The 20342-nt window shown below is 34.3% G+C and overlaps 2 protein-coding genes and 1 long non-coding RNA gene across 3 annotated transcripts in view; 1 reads left to right on the plus strand and 2 right to left on the minus strand.

Annotated features, from left to right (window-relative positions):
• LOC111049935 (muscle M-line assembly protein unc-89) overlaps positions 1–20342 on the minus strand; it is a 316788-nt gene that overhangs the window by 277582 nt on the left and 18864 nt on the right.
• LOC111056099 overlaps positions 3390–20342 on the plus strand; it is a 42057-nt gene continuing 25104 nt past the window's right edge. Inside the window, exon 1 of the mRNA XM_039430445.1 lies at positions 3390–3407. The gene's annotated coding sequence lies outside the window, so the exon portion shown is untranslated. The remainder of the gene's footprint in view (positions 3408–20342) is intronic.
• On the minus strand, positions 11859–15041 carry LOC120351837. The gene is made up of 2 exons (XR_005571571.1): positions 14745–15041; positions 11859–11939 (listed from the first exon to the last, which is right to left on the minus strand). It is a non-coding gene; the product is annotated as an uncharacterized LOC120351837 (long non-coding RNA).

The raw sequence follows: 20342 nt of genomic DNA on the forward strand, positions 1-20342 counted from the left end.
TATCTCATTTATTCCCATCTGTAATCTACCTTATTTGATACATGGAATTACAATCTATTCATTTATTAAGAAAATCAAAATATTAATAAACATGAACTTTTGGACTTCCATAAGAAGTAATAAATATCAAATTACCTGGTTGACTCAGGTCTGGTACGGTATCAGGATTCTCCAGGTCGCACTTGATTGGTTTCAGGGCCCCTGACTTGACTTGATGACTGATTTTCAGGCAGTATTTTTGGACAGCTAAACGTGTCCGTATTCTTGGCTTGGACATGTATTTAGACAGAACGAATTCCCGTTAAAAATAAAAGGTTACTGGAAGGTATAATAATTGGACAAAGGGCTCGTGGAAGACCCCGGCTACAATATATGAAGCAAGTTACCAAAGATCTAGGGAGCAAAGCTGCCTACCATTCGAATGATTGAAGCTAGAGAAGAAGAAACGTGTCCATCCAAAACAATGAAGTGGACTAAGAATAATAACTTGTTGATACCACGATCAAATAAACATCCAGGATCTTTGGATTATGAAGCCAGCAATCAACCCACCTGGTGCTTGGCTATGACCGAAGTCTGGCCAGACTTACATATATATCATACCATCAAATTTGCATTGTATATTGGTACGGTAGCCTATAAGGGGTTTTGGAGTTATCACATCATTTGAAGAATTTATCAATGACATAAACACACATAATGATTGAACATGAAAAACAAGCTTAGTCCTAACTATCTTCATTCCCGAATTTTGATTAAAAATTAGTCCACATAAGGTTATGTTTCTTCAGCACTTTAAAACACAGATCATTTACTTTGATCCCAAAATTACAAGAATTGACAATAGGTAGTGTCGTACCGATATCTTTCATTTTAATGGTTCTTTAAATTGGCGAAAAAAATTTGGATTGACGCCTCTTTTCCTACCTATAGAGCCTGTTTGCCGATAAATTTATACAACTTGATTGTATTCAACTTACTAAAATTATTCATACTTTTTATAATTTTAAAAAGACAGAAACTTTCACGTACTTGGGAGTGACACTCACACACAACAACTCAGAAGAACTGGAAGTGACCAACAGAATAAGATCGGCAAATAAAAGCTTTTATGCAAGCAATAAACTGCTTAGCTCAAGGCTCCTCTCACATACATCAAAACTAAGACTATACAAAACCATCATAAGACCTGCTTATGCTTCAGAAATATGATGCTTTAGCCATCATACTATATGCTTCAGAAACATGGATACTGAATAAAAAAGAAGAAAAAAGACCATTGTTTTTGAAAACAACATTCTTCGAAAAATTTTTGGCCCAACAGGCCAACACTAGAGAACGGAGTTTGGAAAATCAACAGGAAAGCACAACTATGAAATACGCCAAATATTCAATGAACCAGACATAGTGGGCGAGATTAAAAGCAGAAGGTTACGGTGGACGGGACACATTCTGAGGAAAGAAGAAAGCGCTCTGACAAGCAGTGTACTGAGGAATAATGCTATAGGAAGGAGACCAGCTGGAAGGCCAAAAACTAGATGGTGGGACCAGGTCCGGAAAGATATGAGGAGGATGGGCCTAAAAGAGGAGGAAGCGGGTGACCGTAACTTCTGGAGAGACTTAGTTGATGAGGCTAAGTACCGACTGGGGTATGGGTGGCCACCGCAGTAAGTAAGTAATTAAGTAGAATTATTCAGAGAGAAAGTAGAACACAAATTGATTGATTGAGTGCTTTACTTATGCATATTACGATATTATAGTGGAGTATATTATAAATTGGATTTGAGTGGAAAATATTTTTAGATTCAAAACATGTAAGATTTGGAATGAGGATGAGATAATATAGGGCAGGTAACAGTGATTGGGGAAGGGTGGAGTTTATTGCAATATGAATAATAAAGGGAAAATGTTTTAGAAGCACTTGAAGAATATTTTGACTTGATCTATTAAATCTGAAACAAAATATAATTCTGAAAATATTTCTGGACCATTAATAGCATTTTTTAAACCATAAACTTTACAAGAGAAATACAGTTTTGCATCTTTTGTAAGCTACAGTTCTACGGCAAGTACCTCTAAAACGACTTGAACATAAAAAGTTGCAAGGTAAAGACATTTGAGATGGGCAGCAGACCACTCTGTGGCTGCATATGAATCATATCCACAATGAAGGACTGAACTTGGCAGATGGCCACCAACACTCAGGTGGACCATAAAACCCAGCACACTGAGAAAAATACATTTTGCCAGAGGATGAAAGGTGCAGTGTTGGAAATTTCTTCGAATTTTGAATTTGAATGTGAGCTTACAGCCTTGTTGTAAGTGGATAATGTTTAGTAAAATCAAACGTGCAATTCAAAGTGAATTGTGAATACTCTGTGCAGAGTGACCACTGAAACAGGCTCAGAAAATTCCCATAATTCACGTAAAATTCACAGTTTTTCCACGCCGGAAAACCACATGATTAATATGTAAAAAAATATACAGTTTGCGGGAGTATGGGGTTGCTCAGAAGGGGGGGCTATTTCGAAAAAATGTAATATTACATTATAATATGTTAAATAAGAATTTCAAAAGTGTAGAAGTATGTTTCTCATCAAAATGTAGCACCATATTATTTCTGTTAATCATTTTTCTTTCCTTTACACCTATTACAAAGTAGATTCACGTATTTATTTATATTCCACAACAAGTAGAATACATTGCGATACTTATCTTTGGACATGATAGGATTCTATCGATTCGAATCTCTCGGGACAATAATTTGTATTTCAATATCGAGATGAAAGGAAAAAAAAGGAATCGAGTTCTTCCATGCAAAACAAATAAATAAATTTGCTAGTTGAAAGTGAATAATGGTAGTTGAGATGAGTACCTTTATTTTTTAGGTACCTTATATAATCACTCATACAAGATAGAAAGAGGTATTTTAGTGGTACGTATTTGAAAAAGAGGGTACATTGGGATAAATCAAATGAAATTCAAGTACTTTGGCCAATTACCGACATTCTAATCATTGAAAAATAATAAATTTTGTCGGGTGAGTAATAGGAGAAGGCATTTTTTTTTGAGTAGTCTTTTTCTTCGAATGAGAAAATGTCGCGGCTTTTTTTAAGACATGGTAGATTAGACAATGTGAAGCAGAAGACAATGGATGTAGACTATTTCTGTCAACGATTCAAACCCAGTTAAGTGGTTTTAGTGATGACGTCTTGGGAGACAGTGAATAAGGAGCATCTTTGAGCCAGCACCTTTTTAATCTAGCAAATAAATTTGGCAAAACGCCGCGGAATTGAACAGACATGTTGGGAAATTATCTAGCACAGTCCTTGTCATTCTTGGATAGGTTTGCCCATCGACCTACCGTAACTAATTAGGTGGTTCCTGGTCCTGCACTGCAATTGGTGGTAAGCTGGTACTGCATTCTTTAGGAATGCATTAATCACATTTTGTTTCATTGTTCTACAGCAATAAGTGAGATTTCACATTCCAAAATAGAAGGTTCTAAAATTGTCTAACAATAATGTTAATTCAATATTTTGAAGTTCAATGGAATATTTTTACGGTAGATAATCAAGTTTTTATTGATTTTATTTGATGTTCGGAAATAATTTTATTTATTGAGATGTAAGCATTTAGAAATCTATAAGATTCGATCATTATTGAACAAAATATTGCATACTAAGCGATGTTAAAATATGCTATATGTGTTGAATTCATTTTATTTCATTGTAGAAGACATTTATAGCATTTTACAGTTATTTGATTCAATATTATCGCTGTTATTTTCAATAACTATTTCCTCAAAAAATTATTTAGTCTACGTGCACGTAAGGAACCAGTAAATAAGTTGTAATCAGCCGAGTTAATCTCAGGAAGATTGAAATCACCAACCATAATAATATTACCATCAATTAACCCATTGAGAAACTCAACATGATTATAGAAATTTTCAAAAATACACATATTCGAAGCAGGCGGAATATAAACAACAATCAAAAATACATTACAATAACCGAAATTTAGTTTGACACACACAGACTCGAAACCCTCACCACGGGAAGAAGCTACCAATTCAGAGCTATAGCAATCTTTCACAGCTACAAGAACTCCCCATCCTCTTCTTCCGTCATTTGGTAAGTCATTACGATATATAGATGTATACCTATTATCAAATAACTCTTGGTCGGATATATGAGAGTGAAGCCAAGTTTCAGATAAAGCTATGGCATCAAAATTTGAATTCAAAAGATTTTCCGAAAATTCATGCGTTTTAGTTCTTAATCCATTAGCATTTTGATAGTAAAAGCTCAATTCAGACATTTTACCAGAAACGAAAGCTACAAATAGGATAATAGTTGATATTTTATTAATTACAGTAAGGAAAATAAATTTAAATACTTATTATGTCTAAATATATACAACAAATTAAATGTTTGTAAGCTCAATTCAATATATAGGCCGACAATATATATAGTTGAGTCTCCACAGTCATTTAATAATATTGAAGTTGCTTTCCATGACGAAACACTATATAATAACTTTGTTGAAGTTCTGACACTGTGTTACTAGTAAATATTTGAAAAAACACTTACTTTTGATTGGAGTCTTGAGGAATGCATTTCACTCCTGAAGAGGAGCTTCATCAGCCTGACACCAGGGGCGCTTGCTCTTATGGGTTGGACTGTGTGGCCAAAATGTGGGAAAATATTACATTTGATTTGAAGTTAAGTTGATCATTTAATGAGTTGGATTTGTCATAGTGGAGGTGTTTGAAAATTTCGTATTGTTCTAGTGTGTTGAGTCTCTGGCTTTTTTGAAGAATGTGTAGGATTTCGATATCTGTATGTATGTTTTTGTGATTGTGCCCTGTGGCTATTATGCAGAACATTTAATAGCTCCTCTTCAGGGTAGAGCCGGAAAATCCCATTCAATTTGGATCGAAAACTTGATCTGCCGGAGACGGCCGTGCACGGACGTATGAACCTGTTGCAATGGACGAGCATCTATAGCTTTCTTTGTTGGGGAATCGTTCGGAAGAGTTCGGTAGTTTTCGGCCGATGATAGTTCGGATGAAAACGGTTCCAGTGGAGGGCCCACCTAATACTTTTCAGTCACCTATACTACCGTAACCGTACTAATTTAGCAATGCTAAAGGGGCACTCACCCTCTCAGAGAAGAGCCGGAGGATGCGGAAGGCAGTGTTTTCTTGTTTTTCTCCGAGGCGCATTTGCAGCACTGACTTCCCATTATTCACAAGTTTCTACGGTTGCACCAATTAATTCAAGAGCTGCATGAAATAATCACTTTGTCGACTTATTTGTTGAATGTGGAAACTTCTCTATTCTTATCAAATTGAAAATTATGATGAATAACAACAAAACATTCAAACTAATAAAAAATAGATTCTTAATCTTCAAAGAAAGAGGTGGATGACAGAAAAATTAAAAAAAAAATCAAATAGCTAATTCTGAATGAATTACTGGGTTTTGAATCAGATGAAGAAGAGCCAACTCCAAATAATAATGGGGATAAAGGTAAACAAAATATTGGGTTTTGAAAAATTAAAAATTCTGAGGTGAGATTCTCTCTAGTTTGATAATAAAATAAAAGCATGTGTGTTTCAATAATTGTCTTCATTGTCTACACCTACAGTCTATTAGTATGGAGTTAGCATCTATTCAACAATTGATGGATGAAATTTTCTGTTCACAGTATTTTTTAATTAATCTCATCAAAGGGATATACCAGTACGCATTATTCTTATATGCATTATATTATTTCTTATACCATACGTTTTAAAACTGTAAGTGAAACGCATTTTCTAGGGTGAAACAATATTTGACAACTGACAGAGATATGAATCAATAGATCTATTTTGAACATTTGAATGCTTGTAAAGGTTGAAAGTATCTGCTGAGGCTACCCAAAGCTGAATGGGTTTGTGCTTCCACTTTCGAACTCCAAAAATAGATCAGAAACTATTTCATGTTCGGCCGTTAAAGCTTGTTTTTTGTAGAAGAGAAAAAATAGTGACCCCAGAATGTAGCCAGCCTTTAAGATATATGAAGATTACAAATGGAAATAAATTGAAAACAGCATATTTCCATGAGATAAGCCGCTACTGAAGTTCGGAGCCAACATGTTATTTTTGTTTGCTGATGCAACACTGTTCATCTTTCAAATATGAATTGAAATTCCAGACTTTTCACATTAGTCTCAGATCTCAGAGCAAGACAGATGCGAGAAGTGAAATGTCTTCACCGCTTCAACCCATTCAATACAATTCATCTATATCATCTCAAGGGATTAGTTTTCTTTTTATATCTACAACCAAGGAATGGGGTTCTGTGTTTAAGTTCTCTTCACTATGTTTAATTCTGTAGATTTGTATTCGAATGATGGTTATTTCAAGAATCCAATGATAAAGTAGATTTTTCAATAACAGATATTGTAGATAAGTTTAAAAACAATCATCATTCAATGGGTAACTTGGATCAATAATAGTTAAATCCCGGTATTCAAAAAAATATAAATCTACTATAGTATTGAATATCAGATCAAATTTAATATTTAAAATATTGAATACTACAATAAAACTAATAATACATATGGTAAGCATTAAATCGTTTCAAATTGGGAAATTCTATAATTACAAATATACCTCACTGTGTAATAAGATAAATAATATTATAGTAACTGCAGTCCACAAGTGAGAAATTTCACTGAATGAATTTCACATTTATTCCCATCTGTAATCTACCTTATTTGATACATGGAATTACAATCTATTCATTTATTAAGAAAATCAAAATATTAATAAACATGAACTTTTGGACTTCCATAAGAAGTAATAAATATCAAATTACCTGGTTGACTCAGGTCTGGTACGGTATCAGGATTCTCCAGGTCGCACTTGATTGGTTTCAGGGCCCCTGACTTGACTTGATGACTGATTTTCAGGCAGTATTTTTGGACAGCTATACGTGTCCGTATTCTTGGCTTGGACATGTATTTAGACAGAACGAATTCCCGTTAAAAATAAAAGGTTACTGGAAGGTATAATAATTGGACAAAGGGCTCGTGGAAGACCCCGGCTACAATATATGAAGCAAGTTACCAAAGATCTAGGGAGCAAAGCTGCCTACCATTCGAATGATTGAAGCTAGAGAAGAAGAAACGTGTCCATCCAAAACAATGAACTGGACTAAGAATAATAACTTGTTGATACCACGATCAAATAAACATCCAGGATCTTTGGATTATGAAGCCAGCAATCAACCCACCTGGTGCTTGGCTATGACCGAAGTCTGGCCAGACTGACATATATATCATACCATCAAATTTGCATTGTATATTGGTACGGTAGCCTATAAGGGGTTTTGGAGTTATCACATCATTTGAAGAATTTATCAATGACATAAACACACATAATGATTGAACATGAAAAACAAGCTTAGTCCTAACTATCTTCATTCCCGAATTTTGATTAAAAATTAGTCCACATAAGGTTATGTTTCTTCAGCACTTTAAAACACAGATAATTTACTTTGATCCCAAAATTACAAGAATTGACAATAGGTAGTGTCATACCGATATCTTTCATTTTAATGGTTCTTTAAATTGGCGAAAAAAATTTGGATTGACGCCTCTTTTCCTACCTATAGAGCCTGTTTGCCGATAAATTTATACAACTTGATTGTATTCAACTTACTAAAATTATTCATACTTTTTATAATTTTAAAAAGACAGAAACTTTCACGTACTTGGGAGTGACACTCACACACAACAACTCAGAAGAACTGGAAGTGACCAACAGAATAAGATCGGCAAATAAAAGCTTTTATGCAAGCAATAAACTGCTTAGCTCAAGGCTCCTCTCACATACATCAAAACTAAGACTATACAAAACCATCATAAGACCTGCTTATGCTTCAGAAATATGATGCTTTAGCCATCATACTATATGCTTCAGAAACATGGATACTGAATAAAAAAGAAGAAAAAAGACCATTGTTTTTGAAAACAACATTCTTCGAAAAATTTTTGGCCCAACAGGCCAACACTAGAGAACGGAGTTTGGAAAATCAACAGGAAAGCACAACTATGAAATACGCCAAATATTCAATGAACCAGACATAGTGGGCGAGATTAAAAGCAGAAGGTTACGGTGGACGGGACACATTCTGAGGAAAGAAGAAAGCGCTCTGACAAGCAGTGTACTGAGGAATAATGCTATAGGAAGGAGACCAGCTGGAAGGCCAAAAACTAGATGGTGGGACCAGGTCCGGAAAGATATGAGGAGGATGGGCCTAAAAGAGGAGGAAGCGGGTGACCGTAACTTCTGGAGAGACTTAGTTGATGAGGCTAAGTACCGACTGGGGTATGGGTGGCCACCGCAGTAAGTAAGTAATTAAGTAGAATTATTCAGAGAGAAAGTAGAACACAAATTGATTGATTGAGTGCTTTACTTATGCATATTACGATATTATAGTGGAGTATATTATAAATTGGATTTGAGTGGAAAATATTTTTAGATTCAAAACATGTAAGATTTGGAATGAGGATGAGATAATATAGGGCAGGTAACAGTGATTGGGGAAGGGTGGAGTTTATTGCAATATGAATAATAAAGGGAAAATGTTTTAGAAGCACTTGAAGAATATTTTGACTTGATCTATTAAATCTGAAACAAAATATAATTCTGAAAATATTTCTGGAACATTAATAGCATTTTTTAAACCATAAACTTTACAAGAAAAATACAGTTTTGCATCTTTTGTAAGCTACAGTTCTACGGCAAGTACCTCTAAAACGACTCGAACATAAAAAGTTGCAAGGTAAAGACATTTGAGATGGGCAGCAGACCACTCTGTGGCTGCATATGAATCATATCCGCAATGAAGGACTGAACTTGGCAGATGGCCACCAACACTCAGGTGGACCATAAAACCCAGCACACTGAGAAAAATACATTTTGCCAGAGGATGAAAGGTGCAGTGTTGGAAATTTCTTCGAATTTTGAATTTGAATGCGAGCTACAGCCTTGTTGTAAGTGGATAATGTCTAGTAAAATCAAACATGCAATTAAAAGTGAATTGTGAATACTCTGTGCAGAGTGACCACTGAAACAGGCTCAGAAAATTCTTGTAATTCACGTAAAATTCACCGTTTTTCCACGCCGGAAAACCACATGATTAATATGTAAAAAATACAGTTTGCGGGAGTGGGGGATATGGGGTTGCTCAGAAGGGGGGACTATTTCCAAAAAAATGTAATATTACATTATTATAATATGTTAAATAAGAATTTCAAAAGTGTAGAAGTATTTTTCTCATCAAAATGTAGCACCATATTATTTCTGTTAATTATTTTTCTTTCCTTTACACCTATAACAAAGTAGATTCACGTATTTATTTATATTCCACAACAAGTAGAATACATTGCGATACTTATATTTGGACATGATAGGATTCTATCGATTCGAATCTCTCGGGACAATAATTTGTATTTCAATATCGAGATGAAAGGAAAAAAGGAATCGAGTTCTTCCATGCAAAACAAATAAATAAATTTGCTATTTGAAAGTGAATAATGGTAGTTGAGATGAGTACCTTTATTTTTTAGGTACATTATATAATCACTCATACAAGATAGAGGTATTTTAGTGGTATTTGAAAAAGAGGGTACATTGAGATAAATCAAATGAAAAAGTACTTTGGCCAATTACCGACATTCTAATCATTGAAAAATAATAAATTTTGTCGGGTGAGTAATAGGAGAAGGCATTTTTTTTGAGTAGTTTTTTCTTCGAATGAGAAAATGTCGCGGCTTTTTTTAAGACATGGTAGATTAGACAATGTGAAGCAGAAGACAATGGATGTAGACTATTTCTGTCAACGATTCAAACCCAGTTAAGTGGTTTTAGTGATGACGTCTTGGGAGACAGTGAATAAGGAGCATCTTTGAGCCAGCACCTTTTTAATCTAGCAAATAAATTTGGCAAAACGCCGCGGAATTGAACAGACATGTTGGGAAATTATCTAGCACAGTCCTTGTCATTCTTGGATAGGTTTGCCCATCGACCTACCGTAACTAATTAGGTGGTTCCTGGTCCTGCACTGCAATTGATGGTAAGCTGGTACTGCATTCTTTAGGAATGCATTAATCACATTTTGTTTCATTGTTCTACAGCAATAAGAGAGATTTCACATTCCAAAATAGAAGGTTCTAAAATTGTCTAACAGTAATGTTAATTCAATATTCTGAAGTTCAATGGAATGTTTTTACGGTAGATAATCAAGTTTTTATTGATTTTATTTGATTTTCGGAAATAATTTTATTTATTGAGAAGTAAGCATTTAGAAATCTATAAGATTCGATCATTATTAAACAAAATATTGCATACTAAGCGATGTTAAAATATGCTATATGTGTTGAATTCATTTTATTTCATTGTAGAAGACATTTATAGCATTTTACAGTTATTTGATTCAATATTATCGCTGTTATTTTCAATAACTATTTCCTCAAAGAAATTTTTATTCGATCCATCCATTTTATCTATCGGTATCCGATTTTGATACCAATTCAGATACCAATAAATATTTATTTGCCCTTTACTGAAGATTTCCGTGGAGTGCAAAATATCATAAATTAATGTACTCGCTTTTTTAGTGATTATAGAAACTTCTATTTACGATTATGAGATTATATATTCAAATGATATGAAGGATTTATGCTGATGCATATTCAGCCGTTTAAAATAACTTTTCAAATTTTGAAAAAAGTTAGTATTGGTAAGTTATTTTCTCTTATATTCATATTATTCCATATCATTTTATGCCTACATTGCTTGAGAATATTATTACTGTAGGGTGAAAATGTTCAATTTTGAAAAACATCAGTAAATAAAATAATACAATTTGTATTGTTTCAATCCAAATAAATAAAGTTATTGATTATTTTGGGAAAAAATCAAATTTTACAAAGCTTCAATCCTCATGGATTGTGAGCCCAACCGGGTGAGATTAAGGGTAACCGTCCACTGGAGCCATATTCAACCGATCCCTTGATCCGTTCGTTTCGATCGGACGAATCTGCCGGCCGTTAATACGGCCGAATATGGTCGTCCATTGGAACCGTTTATGTCAGCCTAGTTCAGTAGTAGGCTGGTTGCCAATATTATTGAATTAACTACTATCATAGCCACCAAAATTTTTCAAAAACAATTATTATATTGAGATTTTGAAAACTGAATAAACAAATATCCACTAAATTAGTTATTCATTACAATAATCTTATCTTCAGATCCTATTTGTTCAGCAATCTTTGTCCACAGATTCCTTTGAACATTACGACAATGATATCTTTTGTTTCACATATCCCATGATAGAAAATAAATAAATAAATAAATAAACATGCTCTTGAATCAAACTTATCAACTTTTCATTGTCCATAGTTAAAACTTTATAAAACAGAACAATTTCAAAAAAACAAAAACAGACAAGACTGTGAAACGATTTTGAGGTTAGGATGATGTTGTCACAGCTCGACTTCGTCCGGGTAGAGCCGGAAAATCCCATTCAATTTGGATCGAAAACTTGATCTGCCGGAGACGGCCGTGCACGGACGTATGAACCTGTTGCAATGGACGAGCATCTATAGCTTTCTTTGTTGGGGGATCGTTCGGAAGAGTTCGGTAGTTTTCGGCCGATGATAGTTCGGATGAAAACGGTTCCAGTGGAGGGCCCACCTAATACTTTTCAGTCACCTATACTACCGTACTAATTTAGCAATGCTAAAGGGGCACTCACCCTCTCAGAGAAGAGCCGGAGGATGCGGAAGGCAGTGTTTTCTTGTTTTTCTCCGAGGCGCATTTGCAGCACTGACTTCCCATTATTCACAATTTTCTACGGTTGCACCAATTAATTCAAGAGCTGCATGAAATAATCACTTTGTTGACTTATTTGTTGAATGTGGAAACTTCTCTATTCTTATCAAATTGAAAATTATGATGAATAACAACAAAACATTCAAACTAATAAAAAATAGATTCTTAATCTTCAAGGAAAGAGGTGGATGACAGAGAAAATTAAAAAAAAATCAAATAGCTAATTCTGAATAAATTACTGGGTTTTGAATCAGATGAAGAAGAGCCAACTCCAAATAATAATGGGGATAAAGGTAAACAAAATATTGGGTTTTGAAAAATTAAAAATTCTGAGGTGAGATTCTCTCTAGTTTGATAATAAAATAAAAGCATGTGTGTTTCAATAATTGTCTTCATTGTCTACACCTACAGTCTATTAGTATGGAGTTAGCATCTATTCAACAATTGATGGATGAAATTTTCTGTTCACAGTATTTTTTAATTAATCTCATCAAAGGGGATATACCAGTACGCATTATTCTTATATGCATTATATTATTTCTTATACCATACGTTTTAAAACTGTAAGTGAAACGCATTTTCTAGGGTGAAACAATATTTGACAACTGACAGAGATATGAATCAATAGATCTATTTTGAACATTTGAATGCTTGTAAAGGTTGAAAGTATCTGCTGAGGCTACCCAAAGCTGAATGGGTTTGTGCTTCCACTTTCGAACTCCAAAAATAGATCAGAAACTATTTCATGTTCGGCCGTTAAAGCTTGTTTTTTGTAGAAGAGAAAAAAATAGTGACCCCAGAATGTAGCCAGCCTTTAAGATATATGAAGATTACAAATGGAAATAAATTGAAAACAGCATATTTCCATGAGATAAGCCGCTACTGAAGTTCGGAGCCAACATGTTATTTTTGTTTGCTGATGCAACACTGTTCATCTTTCAAATATGAATTGAAATTCCAGACTTTTCACATTAGTCTCAGATCTCAGAGCAAGACAGATGCGAGAAGTGAAATGTCTTCACCGCTTCAACCCATTCAATACAATTCATCTATATCATCTCAAGGGATTAGTTTTCTTTTTATATCTACAACCAAGGAATGGGGTTCTGTGTTTAAGTTCTCTTCACTATGTTTAATTCTGTAGATTTGTATTCGAATGATGGTTATTTCAAGAATCCAATGATAAAGTAGATTTTTCAATAACAGATATTGTAGATAAGTTTAAAAACAATCATCATTCAATGGGTAACTTGGATCAATAATAGTTAAATCCCGGTATTCAAAAAAATATAAATCTACTATAGTATTGAATATCAGATCAAATTTAATATTTAAAATATTGAATACTACAATAAAACTAATAATACATATGGTAAGCATTAAATCGTTTCAAATTGGGAAATTCTATAATTACAAATATACCTCACTGTGTAATAAGATAAATAATATTATAGTAACTGCAGTCCACAAGTGAGAAATTTCACTGAATGAATTTCACAGTTAAAATGAGAATAAATTCAATTCAAATTATTGATTCATTAATCTACACTCCACAGTACAACGCAACAAGTGATTCATTGTGAAATAACACAACAGACTGTCAAAGGCTTGGCTGATTATTGCTTTGGACGTGATACTGTTTTGGCTTGAATCAGTGAATAGGCTTTAAACTTACAAAGTATTGATCACTGTGATTTGAAACATTAAGATTTGTAAAATAATTATTGAAACCTTCCATACAATTGTTAATTTTAATAGAAAACTATGGTGGAAGAAAGCACTTCGTGTCTCAGAGTCTCAAACTTGAATTTGCGTGAATTGAAAGAACTCACAGAAAATGCTCATATGACTGTAATGAATTGCTTATTGCTTTCTATCAGACCATTGAGCACTGATTAGAGAGCTGGATCATTTGCTCATTCATTCTTCAAAAACACGAAGTTATATTATTAAGAATATCGCAGCAAAATTGAAGGACCGTCCCTCAAACATATTATATTATAAGGGACTTGGCTACTCATATTCTGTGGTGAATTTGGGATCTGTAAAAATTACAACAAATTCTACAGATCAAGGAATAACATTTGCTTTGAATTGAAGATTTTGACAACATAAAAGTCAATGAGCCATGATAATAGACTACTATTTTTGACAACAATACTCCTATCTACGATTCAATAAAAACTTTATAGAGAATCTATAAGCAAATGAATATCAATGACTACAAACTTCTTCAAAACAATTTAATGTCCATGACCATTAAAAAAATTTGGAATGTTAAGATTAATCAAATACATTGACGAATGTATGGATTAATGAATGCAGAGAATCAGTACTATTTACAACCAGAACACATATTACTCTAGCCATCTAGTGCAATATACGGTGCCTATTTAGAATTTCTCAATATGATAGGATATGAATCATTTCTATGTATTCATTTCTGCAAATGAATAAATTTCAATTTCAAATTTTAATGTGAAAGTCTACAATTTTTATCAATAAATTTGAATATATTTAAAAATGCCACATTCATGGGCAATGCACATCGTGGATCACTTGTTGTCTCATACTAACAACCGAGTAGCAGAGTGAAGCGTGTGGCGAAACAAATATGGTCACATAAAAAGGTGACATGAATCAAGTAATTAATCAAATAAAACTACCACAGACTCGGTTTTTGAAAGACATGAGGTTACACGGAAGTATAAGCCCTAATTTTGAAACCAGGGGGCAGATTATATTGAAGAGAACTTTTCAAACATCAATAAATAAGATTTAGAAGTTTCCACATAAATCAAAAAAACAAATCAACACAAGATTCACAGTCATCAAATAAAATGACTTTCACCTAGCACACCACTGTCACTTTTTTCGAGGTCTGTCAACAATCGGGCACAACATTCGTCTAAGTTTCATTTTTCACTAGGATGATTTGATGTACAATGTTGAGTGACTTTTCACATAATTAGTTCGATAACGATTAGTAAACGATTTAGCGTTAGTAGGTTAGTATGTACAAATAGTCGCGCTTCGCGTTCGCGGGTCGTACGTTCGGTAACTGGTCATTAGGTAAGGACTCTGGCGCGAAGATATTTTCAGTCTCAGCCGTCACACGAACGCACACGCGCGCTAGCGGCCAGCAACAGCTGACACCCGCTTAATTCTCCCACTTCGCCCCAAAAACCGTCTCATGTCTTCCTCAATACGATTGTGTCCCCACCACTACACACAAGCAAATCCAACTGCGAAATCGTGGGTTGCTTTGGGTAAAGCAAAATTACAGTCGTAATAAACAAATTTCTACCGTTTGTTAATAGTTTGAGTTAGAGCCCAGATAATATGAAATCCAAGTTATGAAAATTCAACACTTTAGAAGTGTGTAGAATAAAAAGCAAATAGAGTGCTCTAGAACAACAATCGACAATATTATCGTATATTCTTGGGCAGCTTATAGTAAAAGTCTCAGCCTGTAATGAAGAAGTCTAGCCTAATAATTGGGTATATTATATAATAGGCCTAATGAAAAAGAGGTAATAAGAATCAATGACTAATATAAATAATCACTCTTTTACATTGTAGATTACCGTATAATTCCATGAAAACCACCTACAAGGAATTTATTCTCCAAGCACTTTGGCCATTCAAAAAACAACATAGACCACTCTCATGACCTGGGAAGATTTAGGGGACATGTTGTCCCATGTGTCAGGGCATTTCTACCTTTTTCATGGCCCTAGATTTGTGCTCTAAGCCGCTTGGTGTACATCACGCTAATTGGGGAAAAGGCTTTTAAACACTTACATGATAACTCACCTTACAATCTACGTCAAGACACGGATTATAAATAATAAGCAAAGTCAAATTTTTCCCAATTGCTTTTTCATCTACTTTTTTAGAAACAAACACGCTTGATTTGTTTTCAACCCTGATGCTCTGCACTAGTCAGTCAAGTTTAACTGCAAACATTGACAGGCTCAATAAATAACTATGTACGGTTTATAGATGTGAAAACATTCCGTTTGGTGGATCACAAGCCAAAAAAGGTTGAGTAGCCTTGGCATGCACTCAAAAAGTCAAGATGCTGACTACAAAAAGATGAATAATAATCTTGATCCATGCTACTACAATAATATCATTACATAACGATAAATGATCACAGATAGCAGTAATAACTAGCCTAACTCAATAATTTATTTATTTATCACATTGTGTACAAATACTTAACATGAGGAAAGGCACAACAGGCTCATGCCCAAAACTGTCCCATTTCCAATTTATACTTTACTGTCCAAATCAAAATGTTGGTTATGTCACTTTCACTTTTCAAAATACAATTTACGCTCTTCAATACTCAGATAAACAAGCAAATTCTAAATCAAATAAATACTATAAGAGTCTAGAATCAAAAAATCTAGAAATTATTCAAAGAGTCGAAATTTTGAATAATGAAACTTTAATAAATTTTCAGTGTTGTGAAGATGATGTTGTGGTAAATATACATGTTGAATGAAAACAACTGGTACCGTATAATTGTCAGAGCCACTGATCTATTAAAGCAATTTGAGATACCTACAATTTTTTGTTTATTCAACATTCTGTAGTAAATCTCTAGTGGAATGTAAATTGAATGGTGTAAAAATAAAAACCATAGTATCTCGAATTTTTTAATGGATTTTAGTGGTTTTGACAATATTCTATCTTTTTTATTAAACATATAATCATTTATAAGTTAGCTAGTTTTGCTAAACTATTCATAATTGGTTCAATCTATTTTCGAATATTTGACTGAGGAATCATTTGATCAAATAGCTCAGCCAACTTAATATGCATAATATTCAAGTCGAATCCAGTTTACTTCGATAAATATTACATAAAATAGATCAGAAAGAGCTTATATTATATGTTTATCGCTACAAAGATCAAAAAAAGGTAGAGAAAAGCGGACTAGAAGATAAGCAGGAGAGTGTGGAAAGTAATATTCATGTATTTAAATTGGTTATAACATATTGGAGCGGCGAAGATAGCTTCAGATAAAGATTGATCGATCTCAGATTTCTCTTCAAGCTTCTACTTGAAACTTCAAACTAGAAGCTTCAAACAGCTAGCTCGGATATTCTTTCCCAACTTATTCACCTCGATTAGATTGGATTTATTTTATTGGATTATTTTCTTAAATTGCTACTTTGCGGCTCCAGTAAGTTTTTAACATAACCTATCATATTAGAGGTTGATTTCAAACATGTATTACTTTTTACCTTTTTTGCTAATCTATATACAGAGGTTAGGCAAATAATGTATGGAGAATTTGGAATAGAAAAGATTCACGCTCGTTTTCAAAACTTTTCTGTGTGAACCTTGAAGATTGCCATTTCAATAATCAGAGAAAAAATTTAATTGTATTGATTACGTACAAATTATATCATCAGTAAAATGGCGTCATTTAAACACTACTTATAATTATAGACGTTGTGAGATGTTGATGACGGAGTGCCGTGCAACAGATGTGCCTTATGCCTTATCTGTCGCGATGAAGCGTTGGTGGATGAAGATTGGGGTTTTCTGTTTGTAATAATTGCTGCAGTCTTTGTAATGGGGAATAATGGACTGTTTGGTGAGACATTACTTGAGACTTCATTATTGTCCCACACGGTTTTTGAGAGAAAGTCACTGTCAATTTATATATTTATCGGTCAATGATTTTTTCTGGCACGATTGGGAGGATAACACATCAACCTCAATACTGTATATGGTTCCAATATGCCAAACATCAAAAAAGCTAGCTTATAGCATTTCCAAGGCATGCCTTTCCTAGACGACTCACTTCGTTGCGTGGAGATGTGGAGTGACATTTTCGTATACCGGACGTGTCACCAGGAGCATAGTGCAACCATAGGCTCGACTCAAGTCGAGAACATACTGCAACTCCAGTATCTTCTCGACGCAGCATGTGTTTTCAAATGGTGACACTCAGACCAGTCGACTTTATGAATCAATTTTGTTAGAACTACATTTGTTAGATAGAGCACTCTTTGAGGTTGTGTTTAACACCAATTTTCATTTGTTTCAGTTTAGAAATGCCCTCTCTGTCTCAGTCAAGTATTGTTCCTGATTTATGGAAGCAATCAGTAGTCAAGCCTATAGTGCAACAGGTCTATTGAGACATAGCACGTCATAATAAAATCAATCAATCTCTCTTGACTGTGGATGAACAAGCCAAAATAGCAGCTCGTTATGAGGTCTGGGGATCTGTGGTGCGAGTACAAAGGTGGTGGAGGCTGAATGAGGGATCCATGTAACACTGGATGCAAAAAAATGTTTAAAATTGGCATTCCAAATTACTAACAACAGGGAGTGTCGCAGATGCAAGACGATCAGGAAGACCATCAACTGAAATGTTCATGAGGAACCCTAAGAAATCACTGCATCAAGGATCTCGTGACTTCCATGGTTTAAAACTTGGATCTTTCTTAAGAATCGTCGCAGCAGAGTAACGACGTAAAAGACCACTTTCACGATATCCTTGATGCAGTGATTTCTTAGGGTTTAGGATTTCTTCAGATCCCCAGACCTCATAACGAGCTGCTATTTTGGCTCGTTCTTCCACAGTCAAGAGAAGGGGCATTTCTGAACTGAAACAAATGAAAATTGGTGTTAAACACAACCTTGTCAAGGAGTGCTCTATCTAACAAATGTAGTTCTAACAAAATTGATTCATAAATTAAGAAATTATAGCTTTATAAAAATAGGGAGTGACTTATCAGACACTCTGTATTATGAATCTGAGTTATTGAGAATAAAATTGTCTAATTTCTCTTTTCAACCATGGGAAACATATGGCATTAATTAATTGAGCCATCAAATGCAATGCTATTAAATTTTTTCACTATCAACTATTCTAAATTAGACTTACACAGACTCTACAAGTAGAAGAGATTCATAATTATTTACGAATAGGCCTATTAGACTTTTAGTCAATATACACCTTCATTGACGAATTAAGCCTATGGAATAGTACTGCAATACAGTATGGTGCCTATGTTATTTTTACTTTCCTTGCCCTATTACCATAGATAAGGAAAGTATTGCTTTCCAAAAAAAATTAAGGAACCTAATTTCAAGTTTTCTATACGTTTCAAGGTCCCCTGAGTCCAAAAACATGATTTCCGCCACACTGCACAGAAAGCAGCTGTTTTCCAGTCACTACGTAGATCTGAAAGACCTTGTTTGCAGACGACTCTCGTCTGACGTAAGAAACAGGTTTCTTTTCCGGTCTAGGCCAGAAAGTGTTCTCTTTCCAGCCGCTTGGAAGTCCGTAGTTAATAAGTCATCCACTAGATTGGGCGAGTGTCCACTCCTTCATCAAAGTCGCCATGATTTCAGTTCGAATTTAGAATCAAACTAATTCAGCATTCGCTTTGCAACCAATTTTATTAAATTATTTATTGTTGATTAGCGCATTCCAAATTTTCAAAAATGCTTGGAGATGACGACGCCCATGATATTCCAAGTGAAATTTCAAAAGAATCTGAAATCCTGACTGCAAATCTTCTACCACTAAAATCAAGAGATAGGTACGATAACAAGTATTCTTTATTTTGTATTCTTTATTTATTTTGTCAGCAATACCTGTAGTGTGGCAAAAATCTCGGCCTATGGCCTCGGACTTGAAAACCGATTTCGAGCCGGAAAAATCGCATTTTCTGCTCTAGGTGCGAAATATACTATTTTGGGTGTTGGTCTGTGTGTGTGTGTATGTCTGTGAACATGATAACTCCATTCCTAATTAACCGATTGACTTGAAATTTTAAACTTAAGGTCCTTATACCATGAGGATCCGACAAATAAGAAATTCAATAAAATTCAATTCAAGATGGCGAAAAAAATGGTGGATAATTACTAAAAAACCATGTTTTTCATGGTTATCTCGAAAACGGCACTAACGATTTTCTTCAAATTTATACCATGAAATTATAAGCCCTATCAACTGACATGAGTCTCATTTCTGGGAAAATTGCAGGAGCTCCATAATATTCTTGAGAAAAATGGTGGATAATTACTGAAAAACCATGTTTTTTACGGTTTTCTCGAAAACAGCTCTAACGATTTTCTTCAAATTTATACCATGGATAGCTATTTATAAGTCCTATCAACTGATGTGAGTCTTATTTCTGGGAAAATTGCAAGAGCTCTGTAATATTCTTGAGCAAAATGGCGGATAATCTAAAAAACCATGTTTTTCACGATTTTCTCAAAAATGACTTGACCAAGTTATTTATCAGCTCTATCAACTGGGATGAGTCTTTTCCCTGGGAAACTGATGGGGGATCCACCCCATCCTTGAGATATTGACTTTGTAGCCTCATTCTCGTGCATGAGGTAGGTAGGTAGAGCAGTTTATAGAAAGAACATAGTCGAGATATTTAATTTGTAGAACAGCTGTTTTGAC

The sequence above is a fragment of the Nilaparvata lugens genome, chromosome 6 (assembly GCF_014356525.2).
Source record: "Nilaparvata lugens isolate BPH chromosome 6, ASM1435652v1, whole genome shotgun sequence".
Classification (NCBI taxonomy): Eukaryota; Metazoa; Arthropoda; class Insecta; order Hemiptera; family Delphacidae; genus Nilaparvata; species Nilaparvata lugens.